Raw genomic sequence first — 13,161 nt, forward strand, 5'->3', positions numbered from 1 at the left:
GTTCCTCTCCACATCCGGTGTGTGCAACTCTGCGCAGCTCTCCGAGTTTCACAACATTAACCCAGCTTTGACCTCAACATCCTCCTGCACAAACTGACAGCAAAACATTAGTAATCATAGCAAGCAAATTTCACTCTTTGTAATATAAGTGAGATAGAGATAACAAATGTGTATAATATGATTAAAGTAGAATAACTTATGTACAATTAATCCAACATTTATGTTATGGCCATTTGTTTGTGTTTTGTTTGTCTTATCTGTTTGTCTTATATGTTGTCTGTAGTGTCTGTGGATCCACTCTAACTATTGTATGTTGTCCATTTGTGAAATGATAGTTTAGCTATTTTTTTGTCTTGGTAAAATAGAAATGAGGGAATAATTAAGGTTAAACTGTAAAATAAGGACAGTTTCTAGTTTCTGTGGCTCATTCTTCCCCCTCACCTGTTTTCAAAACAAAGCAGGAGTTAAATGTGTTAAAGATAATGCACAGCTGTTTAAATTGGTAATAAAGGGAATTGACATAAGGTTCAAATATCACAACAAATAAAGTTTAATGAGACAGATTTAAAAAAAAATTAAATCAAATGAACAGATTATGCTTGTTTAACAATAATTGGGCATTTCTTCAAATAATCAAGGACCTGTGTCATTATTTAAAATGACACAGGTCCTTTAAGATTTAGATTAAACTTTAAGGGTAAATAAATCTATATGTGTGTAGCACAAATAGCTGGTATAAAAATTAATTAGGCTGATTGAATTTGCCTTTAAATTATTTACAATTTTTTAAGAAGTAAATCTATCTTAAGCTGATCTGGAATAAATATGCAAATTTATTTAACATAATTATTGGTTAATAATTATACGGTGTTCAAATGACTCAATTGGAAATAATGATGATAATAACATTATTTAATAATAATAATAACGATAACATTAATAATAATGATTATAATGATAGAGGATATAAATAACAGGATTTAATTCCTACATTAAGATGAATGGTGGAGACTTTAAAATGATCTATTCTCAATGGATCCATAGCTCAGATATATCTGGAGGTTAAATTGACTTGACTTAAATTGTTGTTTTTCTTCAACAGAACATATTTTATTTGTTCTGATGAAGAAAAGGGTGGAAAGAAGAGAAAAACAAGAGAAAAACAGCAAAGCTAAACTAATAAGGATCCATATAGATGCTGTTTATTTTTCCATCTGGAACAGTCCATGTGGAATTTGGGTTGATAATTGAGAGCGGAATAAATAAACAACCTAAAGAAACGACTGCTAGACTTCTGGATGAAGTTTGAACCCCTCAGCCTGACTGTCTGATGTGCGTTTGGGAAAAACCAGCTTTGTTGATGTTTGTTGATGGTTCGGCTTCTTGGACCCCTGGTTCGGTGTTTCTTCACCTCATGAAACTCTTGTTTCTGGTTCTTTGATTTTGCTTCGCCTTGGAAACATCGTTCTTGAAATCGGATGGAAAGCCTATATTCTTCTTCCACACACATCATGTCTGGTGGAAGCAGCAGAAGGCTGTGCTTGTTTACATTGCTGCAGCCCACTGAAACACACAGTCCTCTGCTGAGGAGAAGTTTGTTTGGATTTCTGCAGGTGCAGAAGTGATAAGTGGTACTGAACACTAAGGAAGTAAGTTTGAAATTATGGGTAAGTTTGAAATTATGGAATAATTCAATGATTTGTGACAAAGTTTAAAATTCAAATTTTAATCTAAAGTTCTTTAAGCTACATGAAATTATTTTGATCTACTATTGTTTGTGAAAGGGTAAGATAACATCTGATCTGTCTTTCCCTCAGCTCCTTTAATTCAGCATGTTGGTAACTTTGACTCCCAGTTTTCCTCCCCATGAGCTCATGACGGGTCGACCCTTTCCTGAACCACAGAACGGACCAGACCACTGACCTCTGGCCAGACTGAGACTGACAGGTGACACATTAAAATGACCTACAAGACCTTTTTTTCCCCCTTAGTCAGAGAAGGCTTTACAGAGGGACCAAAGTGCCTGGAGACCCTAATGCAGGACCATCACAGCCATCCTTCCATCCTTCAGCAGGAGGAGGTGTGGCTGAGAGTCAATAAAAAAAGTGATCAGAGCTCATCGGAGCTCATCTGGAAGGAACCAGGAAACAATCAGAATAAAGGGGCAGAATAATCCCCTCTGATTGGTTAATTAACACATCAGTAGTCCACCTGATGTGTTGAGAACCAGCTCTTCTGTAGACAACGTTCAAAATGTCGCCTGTATAAGGGACCAACATCAACAGAAAGATGAAGACGCCCACCTGAAGATGTCTGACATCAGCTTTGGCTTTTTGATTTTTAAATCATACAACATGAATGAGAAGGGAAATGTGTTGTGATGTGTTGCATTTTAATCAAAGATTAACATTTTAGTGTCTAAGTGTTTGATATTAATTTTCTTGATAATAAAAAGAAAGTCCAAGTGTTAGATGAGCACCTGATGGCTGATGGAAAGTATTGGCAGAGATTTCTGGATTAGAGAATGAACTCTGATGATCAGGTCTCAGCTACCATTGGGAAAGAGGAGCGCTGAGATTAAATCCTCCAACTTTTCAATGTGTGCTTTGACTGAGCCTGATTCTGAAGAGCTGAACTCGTCATCTGCGTGAAACATTTTTGTGTTATGATTTTAACATTTTGCATAGAGATTGATCTTTTTTTACTTTTAATGAAGCTCATATTAATAATTTGACTTACAGTTTGTAGACATGAAGGGGTCTATTGTTTTGACTGATTTGAACTTTTCTCTTTCCAGGGAAACAAAAAGGGTAACTGATAATGATAAGAACTAAAAATTAAAATTTTCAGCAAATAGATATTTTACCATAAAAGTATCATAATGGGGAAAAACAGTAAATATTTTTGCCAACTAAGATGTGATTCCAGGGTTCTATTTATTGGCAACATATTTTAGCTATCATAATCCTTTCCATAATTTTTCCATCTATTATAATCATTTAACATTGTCCACCGACTTAATGCAGTTGTGGATTTTTGATTCATTATTTTTTAATTATCATTATTTTTCTTCTTCTTATGATTTTTTTTATATTTTACTGTAGTGTCTTAGATTTTAGCTTTCTTTACATATATTCATAATTTTCAGTTTTAGCTTTCTTCACATATACTCACAATTTTAGTTTCTTAGTTTTTTATATTCATAAATTTTCCTTTTTTTATGATATCGATTACACAAGGATAATATCCTTTTATAATCGAAAGGGTGGACTGTTGTGGGAAAATTTATATCTTTCTCTCATTATATATTAATATTCATATTTACTCACTATAAAAGTTTTCACTTAGTCTGTTTTTCTGTCTAGGCCACACCATTCCCTGCAGAATGTTGTTTGTAGACCAGACATAGCTTCTTCCCATAACAATCCAGATTCTTTCTCAAGGTTTATTCATAACATGTTACTGTTAAGCAAAGTGTGTGTAATTTGTTATGACTCTGACTGCTTTCGATTGTTGTAACTAGGGGGGAACGAACCCTGCCCAGATCAGAACAGAGCAGAATGCTGTGCCATGATGACTGTTCTCTCTTTGCAAAGATTTTAATAAATGTGCCGACTGAGTGAAATCCATCGATCTCCGTTTATTTAACTAGGATGAATAGTCGAATACTTTTTTCCCACGACAATTTGAAATAATAATAATAATAATATATTTCCACAACTGATAAGCAAAAATAAATTATTTAAAAGTAGGTTAAGCCATACCAGAGCCAAGACATCACGAACATCGGTATCCACACAGTCTGACAACGATATGGTTGCCATGTCTTCACTGCCGCCGAAAAGCACATGGATGATTGCTGAACTTAGGCCAGTCAAACATGGTCCCCCATTCAAGAAAGAATGACCAATCATCCTTCCAGCAATTGCAAAAATGTCACTCTCCAGCAGCTCCTTACTTGTAGAGGGAATAAGGTGGTCACTCTCTCCCTCAAATAGAAGTATTCTCCCTTGAAAGGAAAAACTGTAGAATAGCAAACAGACATTCTACTTTATCCAAGGAAAATATAGTGTGAGGTACCTTTTTTTTCCATCAAGCAGGAAGCCGTGCTGCACAGCTCCCATCACAGTGGCCAGCACATGCCTTGTAACGCCATCACCAATAGCAGAGTCACCTATTACAGAACAAAAATGTGATTTTATCAACAGATACGCTACAATAGTTTTGTAAAAAATGCACAGTAACCTACACATGTAAAACTTTCAAAAAGTTTCACATTTTGTAATTTAAGGAATAATGTATTTATTCACCTATCAATCTGCATGTTAAGGGTCTTGCCCAATCCACCCTGGGCCGCTTGTACAGTGAGATTATGGATTTATGCCTCTCTTCTTCAGAGTCCTTAAGATTGAGGGTGAATGTGAGGGGCTCAAGGTCTTTTTTGCCATCAAGAGCCATCTGTGTGAAAAGCTTGGCTGCTTTTTGTGGGTCAAGCTGTGTAAACCAAGCTTAAAAAAATGGACAAATGAATTACATAATGCTAACTGTATACCGTAAATTCTCTAATATTGGCCTGTATACCAATAGCAGCCGGGACTCTAACATTGGCCGGTCTCGCTGTCAGAGGAGGTAAATAATGGCCGGTCTCTAATACAGGCCGGGGCTATAAACGTTTTTTCTGGGCATACCTCAACATTATACTTGTGGTAGTAACATACAAGTACCACAGCCCTGCGCAGCTGGACGACAGGCCCTGACTGCTGCCCGTCTGCGCGAGGAAGAGAACAGACACGCAGCAGAACATGAGGAGCAGCGCGAGTGATGAGGAGATTAAAGGGAGAGATGAAGAGGAGGAGGAAACTGAGGAGGAGAATTAAACAGAATTTGAGGATTTTTTTTGTTTTTTTTTTACTTCAAACCAAGCGAGACATGGTAACTGTACTTTTTCAATAAATGAACCTAGTGTTTTATAGGTTCAAATAGACACAAAATCTCATTTTTATTCATTCCACTGGTAGTCTGTTTTGCTCAAATAGCAATAGAGGCCTGTCTCTAATTCTGGCCTCTATCCAATAAAGGCCTGGACCGCGATGCACTTGAGTGAAATAAAGGCCCGGGCCTATATTAGAGAATTTACGGTAATTATGTTTTACATATACATTCAATGTCCCTGCCGAATTGAAGACATATTTAAATCTTTGATGATTGTATTTCAAAGCAGAAGGTTTGTAGTGTTATTTGTTAAACAACATTACTAAAATGCAGCATGAGGGATCTCAAACGTACAGCAATATACTACTACAATTTTAGGTAAAGTACTCTAACAAAAAACTTGCAATCAGTAGTGACCTCTGTAGGTGGGACTCCAGGAACAGGTGCAATTGATTCTGCTACTGATAAAGAATGAAAAATGACAACTTAACCAAACAGAAAAAAACAAAATCAAAGGAGGAATTTGAACGCTTCAAAAGAACAAACAAATTCCATAGTTCGACTAAGCAGAGAAACAATACCCTCATTCACATCTATTCCTGGATCATGTGTAGTTGATGTTGAGGTAGAGGCACTGGCTGTCCCTGACCCTCTTTCCCTTTCCCTGTTTTGGGCCCTGTCACCCTGTAACTCAATAAAGAGGAATCATTATATTGTCAGTAAGTCATTAATAGTCATACAACACAAATGGCCATATAGCCATGAACAGCTGACACTTGTTTGATAACCAAAGTAGACATAAATGCCCCTGTCTTATTTCTTCTGTATTGAACAGTTACATTTTCAGGTTTTGTTACAATTATGTTTTACTCGTACAAATAGTTGACTCAATAAACATTTATCTTGCTATAAAATGAACTTGAGGAAATGGAACAAATAATATAAATACAGAAAGCTGCATTTGAAAGGCTTACATTTGAAAAGAATCACATCCTTTTCTTTCACATTCTAGTAACCCACCTGGCAGGTTAAGCCATGGAATCATTTTATGAAAAACACTTTGTTGTTTGTGCAGTATCATGTTCAGTCGATTAAATGTTCAATTAAAAAACAAGTTACAATGTTTTGGAAAAATAATCTTATCAAGCTCTCCACCGTTAAAGTAGGACATACAAACAGTTGTGAAAGCAACATGTGACCACAGTAGATAATTATTAAGAACTGTTGAGCAAGCAAAAGTATTTTGCTGACATAGATAAATTCCAAACAGACAACTTTCAGTACCTTTCACATGTCTTATTGTGGTCTCTGAGCTGGGACAATGGAAATTCCTCTCGACAAAATAGACATGGAGTTAAGGGTCCCAGGTCAGATGGTCTGCTAATCGTTTCCTGTAAATAAAAAAGGAATTACAATTTGCTGTACTTTTCTCTAAATCCTTCTATAATTTTCAGAAGAATTGAAAAACAAATATGCAAAGCATACGCAACAGCACCCACAACTGAAACAGCAACAGGACAGGTACTCTTCGTACAAAATCAGAACAAAGTGGATAACTCTTACAATACCTTATGAATGCTGAGGTTACACTGAACAGGGCGGATGTATAATGTGGCATAGTTAATAAGCGAAGCAGAATCTTTCAGATATTGGGCTGTGTAGCCCTCATTTGGGCATGGCAGAACTGACAACTGTCGAGTCCTGGTGCTGCCACAAGTCCTCATCAATTCAAAACCGCCTGCTTGTGTGAACTTTGGATAATTGGAATATATATAAATTCAGTAAAGTTTTGGGGGCTATGTCCATTTCCTGAAAAACAAAAAAGCAAGAAAATACAGTCTTAGAAGCAAACATTTACAAACAATGTAACATATAAAACCGGAGCAGTGGCTAAAACAGATCCCAGGAACAACATCAGACATCTCAGTCCAGAAATGTGCAGTTCTAGGCACAGCCAAGATACTGCGCAGAACCCTCAAGCTCCCAGGCCTCTGGTAGAGGACCCGAGCTCAGAGGATGAAAGAGACCACCCGCGGAGGGTGAGAAGGGAATTTACATACATATATGTGTGTGTGCTTTACCTGCATACACACGTAAACACACATATCTATCTAATGACATACCTCGAAAGCACAAACGTCTCTCCCCCAGCCCTGCCCTTTGAAGGCGTGCCTTCTCAGTCCTTGTGGGAGTCATTGAACTGTTTTTGTGGGCAAGGGCAAAAAATGTGTGTCTGTATGTAGCTGTGTGAGTCTGTGGACCAGCAGAACTGGTGGTTGGCTGGTTTCTGGCACGCCTTGGTTGCCTTGACCAGCCCATAGCACCACCTGACTGCCTAGTGTAAGGCGCAAAGAGCCTTGAAACTTCAGCTGTTAAAAAGGAAAAACACAGTAACTAAATGCCAGCAACACAACACCTTATGTTGTATTTTAATCCATTAATCCATCTTTTACCCTAGGAATATCAAGTAATATATATCATATCATATCTTGTCAGCAAAATGAACTTACCATCAACTGGATGTCGGCCCAAAGAAGTGCGACTGGCTGTTCCTGGCCTTGGTTCCTGTTGTGCTGTTAATTTTTACAAAACTGGATTAGGATATAAAGCTTTGGAAATAGATTAACCATAGTATATCAGCTGTGCAGTGCAGCACTCTTTTGCTTTGTGTGACTCTCTGTACATTAACTTGCAAACCCAAACTTTAATCAAGAATCAATTGAAGGTCCGTGTACCTTCAGGCAGTTCGTTTTTTTTCCTAAAAACCAAAAACGGAAGCTACTTTCGTTTTTCGTTTAGAAATCAAAAACCAAGCCGTTTTTCCTTTTCTGTCATCACAATTTAGAAAAGAAAAAACAAAAAAACGTAATGAAAAAAACGGGCCGTTTTTGGATTTCGTTAATTCCCTTTTCCATTTTTTTCTTTAGATTGAAAGATCAAAAAGGGATATATGAGAAATTGATTAATGAAACCGAGAAATAGGAAATCAGGTTAATGGAAAAAGGAAATTGAACAGTGGTTAAATTAAAAGATAGATTAATGAAAAATGGGTAAATAGATAAATAGATTAATGAAAATTGGGTAAATGAAAAATAGATAAAAGAAAATGGGTAAGTAAAAAAAAGGGATATATGGGAAATTGATTAATGAAACTGGGAAATAGAAAATCGGGTTAATGGAAAAAGGAAATTGAAAAATGGTTAAATAAAAAAATAGATTAATGAAAAATGGGTAAATACATAAAGGGATAAATGAAAAATGGACAAATGAAAAATAGATAAAACAGAAATTGAGAAATAGATAATCTGAAAAATAAATAAATAAAAAAATTGGCTTAATGAAAAAGGAAAATTGAAAAGTGGTTAAATGAAAATTAGATTAATGAAAAATGGGTAAATGGATAAAGGGATAAATGACAAATAGATAAATGAAAAAGAGAAATTGGGAAATTAATAATATGAAAAATGAATAAATTAAAAATTGGTTTAATGAAAAAGCTAAATTATTTATTCAACAAATTTTTTATTTATTTCACTCATTTTCTTCATTTTTTCGATTTATTTTACTCATTTTTTATTTCTTTCACCCATTTATTTATTTGTTTAATTTTGGCTGAAATGGCTCTCCATAGTAAACTGCAAATAAAAATACAGCAATTAATTATTGACATAAATACAGGAGAAAATGAGAAGGGAAAATGATGTCTCTGCAAGTCATCTAGGAATCTTCTATGTCATTACAGTTAATGATAATAATAATGATAATAATAATAATAAAAATAACAAAAATAGTATAACAATACGCCTGTTATTATCAGAGTAAGATATTGAGGCAGCCCAGGACAGAAGTGGCCTTCCTTACCAGCTTATTCAGTCTCTTTCTGTCCCACTCTGAGCTGCCAGGGGCCCAGCAGACAACAGCGTAGAGGAGGGCTGAGGCCACCACAGAGTCATAAAAGATTTTAAGGAGGGGCCTGCTGACTCCAAAGGCCCTCGGCCTCCTCAGGAGGTGGAGGCGGCTCTGGCCCTTTTTATACAGAGCGTCAGTGTTATGAGTCCAGTCCAGTTTATTATTGACGTGAACACCCAGGTATTTGAAACTCTCCACAGTTTACATTACAGTGAACCCTCGCTATAACGCGGTTCACTTTTCACGGTCTCGCTGCTTCACGGATTTGCATCATGCATTGTTAAACTGTATTGTCAAACATAATCAATGGTGGCATGTCGGTTTATAAGGATCTTTTGGCCCACAAGAAAAAAGAGCGACAACAACTACCGATAACTATGTTCTTCTCTCAAAAACATACATGCACCGCAGGCTTTAGAAGAAAAAAACGCCACAGAGCAATCAGGATGCAGCGGCTCCGTCAGAAGTCACTATTTGTCCCACTGTACTTTGTATTTTTTTTTATAATCATTTTTCATTTTCTCCCCTTCCAATCCGTCACGGCGGTGCTGATCCCCGCAATATTAACTCTTCATTTCGTATTGATGATTCAAATTATTACTTATTTATTTATAACTATATTATTTTACAGTACAGTACAGTAGTTAACAATGTTTATACCGTACTTTTATTTGTTAAACAAATGCTTGGGCCTGTAAAAACTTTTTGTTCGTTGATTTCAATGTTGTATGGAGTATTTCATTGTATGATAACTCTAAAAAAAAAAAAAGGTTTCTACTTCACGGATTTCACCTATGGCGGGTTCTTTTTGGAACGTATCCTCCGCGATAAACGAGGGTTCACTGTATTTAAAATGGGAATACTCCGGATTAGCTCACTGACTTTTGGGTCGATCACAGCCATCCCTGACAACAGTTTAGAAACGCCGCTATTCATCGCGGCAGCAAGCAGCATTCTTGCATAATGCGCCCAAAAAGCCTGGGGGTTGGGCCTTTCATGCTTGTTGTATCAGGCATCATAGCGTCCTTTTCCAGATCAAACTGAAAATTTTACCAGCTCGATAATAATAATAATAATGATGATAATAATAAAAATAACAAAAATAGTATAACAATACGCCTATTATTATCAGAGTAAGATATTGAGGCTGTACAATGATAATCCCTATGGTCTAATGTAATTCCTTGGAAAGGTGGAGCGCACATCAGCTGATCTAAATAAAAGAAGGACGCCATAAAGTCAAACAGCAGTGGAAGTGTTCTCATGCATCCTCTCCCCCATCGCCTCTCTCCTTCAGATTCATTGCGATCACGGCCAACCAGGCCTTCAGCAAACAACCGCGCCTTCTCTGCGTCTGTAAATGTAGTCTCCCTGCCGTTGTGTGTAACTCTCAGCCTGGCTGGGTATAGAAGGCCGAATCTCACTCCGGGTTTGTAACCGAGTAGGTTTCAGGCTGCAGCGCAGCGGCTTTGAATTCGCTCGCCTTGATAAAGGAGGTATCGTGACTGCATTACTTTCTTCAGAATTTCCTTGAAGGCATGACAGTAGTGCACCCTGACGATCGAGTGCCGCAATGGTTCACCATCACCCGGGCGCTCTCGCAGTGCCCTATGAGCTTGGTCAATCAGTGGTCTTTCATCCAACTGTAAGACATCTGTCAGCAGCTTTGCTACAAAGTCTCTAGATTTTTTTGCCTGTTTTCCAGCCCTTTCTTGACTCCTGCAATTCTCAAGTTCTGCCGTTTTGACCCCCCCTCAAGGTCCAGGCACTTTTCTGCCTCTGAAAACTTTTCTAACAGATTTGGGGAAATGAAGGTTTATGCAACACCTAAGCCTGGTGTTGCAGCAAATAAGACCTGAAACAACTTTATTTTTTTGTGTAACTTTCGTTGAAAAAAAAAAAGCAGCTAAATCCTATCACCCAAAACCAATCATATTTCCTGATAAGTTTACTTTGTACCTTTCCTCATGATCTTAGAAAAAGTTTAATAAATGTGTGATGAAATTTCAAGGAACTAAGGTCGCCTGTGATAAACAACAAAGCAGTGAAGAAAATTAGTTTATGCAAAAGACTTCACACTTTATTGGGTTATGATGAAGAGAAACCCCCTGCAGCTTGTGAAGCACTCCTGCATGACTCCCTCAGCATTTATTTTCCTGCTGAAAAATAAACGCCAGCGGTTATATTAAGAACTACACCTCCTTAGAACCTAATGGAGAACAAGGCTGGGGGAAGATGATGCATCGTTACCTGTGAGTGCACCGCCGACTCTCTCTCAGAAAGCTGCTGCTCCCTCAACTCCCACTCCTTCTCCCTCTTCCGCCTCTCCTCGGTGAGAGCAGCCACTTGCCTTTGCAGGGAGGCCAACTCCTGCCTCTGCTTCTCCAGGCTGCGCTGCTTCTCTTGCTCAATCAGGGAGCTGGGATGGGAGGACTGCCGCTGGTCTTCGATGTAGCTGTCCTGCTGGACCACCACCGCCTGAGACCCACAAGGCATCACGATCACAATAGACACTTAACTCATGAAATTCTAAGATGATTCTATACTGTTATCAAAATATTTATGATCGGATCTTTTTGCACAAAGAGAAACTTCTTAAAATGTACATTAACTTAAAACTTCACAATCATGTTTTTATTTCTGACATAAATCCTGCAGATGCAGACTTCAGGAGGAGGCGTACCTGCAGAGTGCTGAGCAGGAGATGCAGGTTGGAGACGCTGCGTAGGACCTGCTGTTAGAACAGGGGAACATAATGAGTGTCAAACAACCTGCTAACATCCTGCAGTTATCATGACTAAACTTTACAAATCTGCTGTTAGTGGAAAACCTGCGAAAGGAAAGCTATTGGAAGTCCTGTTTGCAGTTTACCATTAGTCAGCAAAAATATGGAAGCAGGAGATCAGGTCAGAAGGAAAGCCAAAGTAAGCTTTTTCTGTACAAGATGGTATGTCTAAAAGGAAATTAGCATTGACCGTCCCTCTTTAAAGTCGCAGGGAAGCGGCTGTTCCAACCTTGCATTTCCGAATCCTCCCGACTTTACACGAGTGAATAAAATGAATGTGATTGGTCGTTCATCAAGGGGGCGGGGTTGTTGTAGCAGAAAGCCCGCAGACAAGTTTGGTTGTAGCCGCTTTGTTGGAAGCATCTTCTAACCAGTTAGCTACTTAGAGCTAGTAGGTTCCCAATGGGAAATTCCAATGGGACCAAGTAGCACTAAATTGGTGACTTAAAAAACACTGTCAAGGAACGCTATGGACAGCGGAAACATGCGAGAGGAGGAGAGTTTTGTGTCGGAGGTCGTGGATGAGTCTCCTCCATCATACATTTTTTATTTAGAGGAGGAAAGCGGGGACAAAGATGTTGTGGAAGAGGACGCCAGGGCGGCAGAAGCTTGGTTTGGTGTAGAAGGCTTCCAGCCGTACATCTTCGAGCCCTTGCTTCGCAACGCTGCCAGTTCTGTTAGCTCTACGCCTGCTGAAGACACAGACGTCCATCCCCGTGAACACTGGGACGGAACTCAATGGGAAAGGAAATGATTCTGATTTTAACCGTTGCGTATATTAGCTGTGACATATGAATGAAGATGCTATGACCGTTGATATTTAACTAACTGGTCTGCATAAGATAACGAACCCCCTCTTATTATTTGAAACCAAAATTTGCATATCACTGGTTATTTAGTTAAATTTTACATAATTTTGTAAAACATCAAATCATTTGTTAGGTTCATGGGTAGCAAGTTATTCAGCACATGCGTAACCTAGAGTCTAGAAAGCTGTACTAAAACAAATTTCTTTTTGTAAACATTTGTGTTTACAAATGACAAAATAAAATCTGTCACAGTTTAAACAAACAAGCAAAAACAAAAACATTAACGTAGGGCCAGAACTACAATGAAAGACTTTAGATCGATGCTACTGATGTTCCTACTAGAATGTTACTAACTAGAATGGCTGGGAAAAAGTTTAGATCTTGATTTAAATGCAAGATTTGAAAACTGCCGGCGGACGGATGTATTTCATCATATCCAATCTAGCTGATTTTCAGCTGAGAACAAACATACACACATGAATATACGCTTAAATAATAAATATTTGTCCTTTCCATTTTTGTCATCTATCTAAAATCCCATTAAAATACCTTTAGGTTTGTTTTTGTAACCTGACAAAATGTGAGACAGCTCTAGCGCTGTGAATGGTTGAACAGGGCACCGTCCTGCAGCGTTTATAGAAGCTGCAGTGCATTCTGGACGTGACATTTTCTTCTTTTTAAACACTAAATAGAACCAGGCCACTGACCTTTACTTTGCTGAGTGTT

The 13,161-nt window shown here is 37.9% G+C and overlaps 1 long non-coding RNA gene across 2 annotated transcripts; it reads right to left on the reverse strand.

Moving 5' to 3' along the window:
- Window positions 1-7,450: 7,450 nt before the first annotated feature.
- Window positions 7,451-11,616, reverse strand: LOC119782515. Of its 2 annotated transcripts, none has more exons than XR_005280673.1 (3): window positions 11,525-11,616; window positions 11,092-11,319; window positions 7,451-7,505 (listed from the first exon to the last, which is right to left on the reverse strand). It is a non-coding gene; the product is annotated as an uncharacterized LOC119782515 (long non-coding RNA). The 2 variants fall into 2 exon arrangements; XR_005280672.1 differs by lacking the exon at window positions 7,451-7,505 and adding an exon at window positions 10,945-11,000.
- Window positions 11,617-13,161: the final 1,545 nt, after the last annotated feature.

This window comes from Cyprinodon tularosa, unplaced genomic scaffold, assembly GCF_016077235.1.
Source record: "Cyprinodon tularosa strain WSP-4 unplaced genomic scaffold, ASM1607723v1 ctg1946, whole genome shotgun sequence".
Lineage (NCBI taxonomy): Eukaryota > Metazoa > Chordata > Actinopteri > Cyprinodontiformes > Cyprinodontidae > Cyprinodon > Cyprinodon tularosa.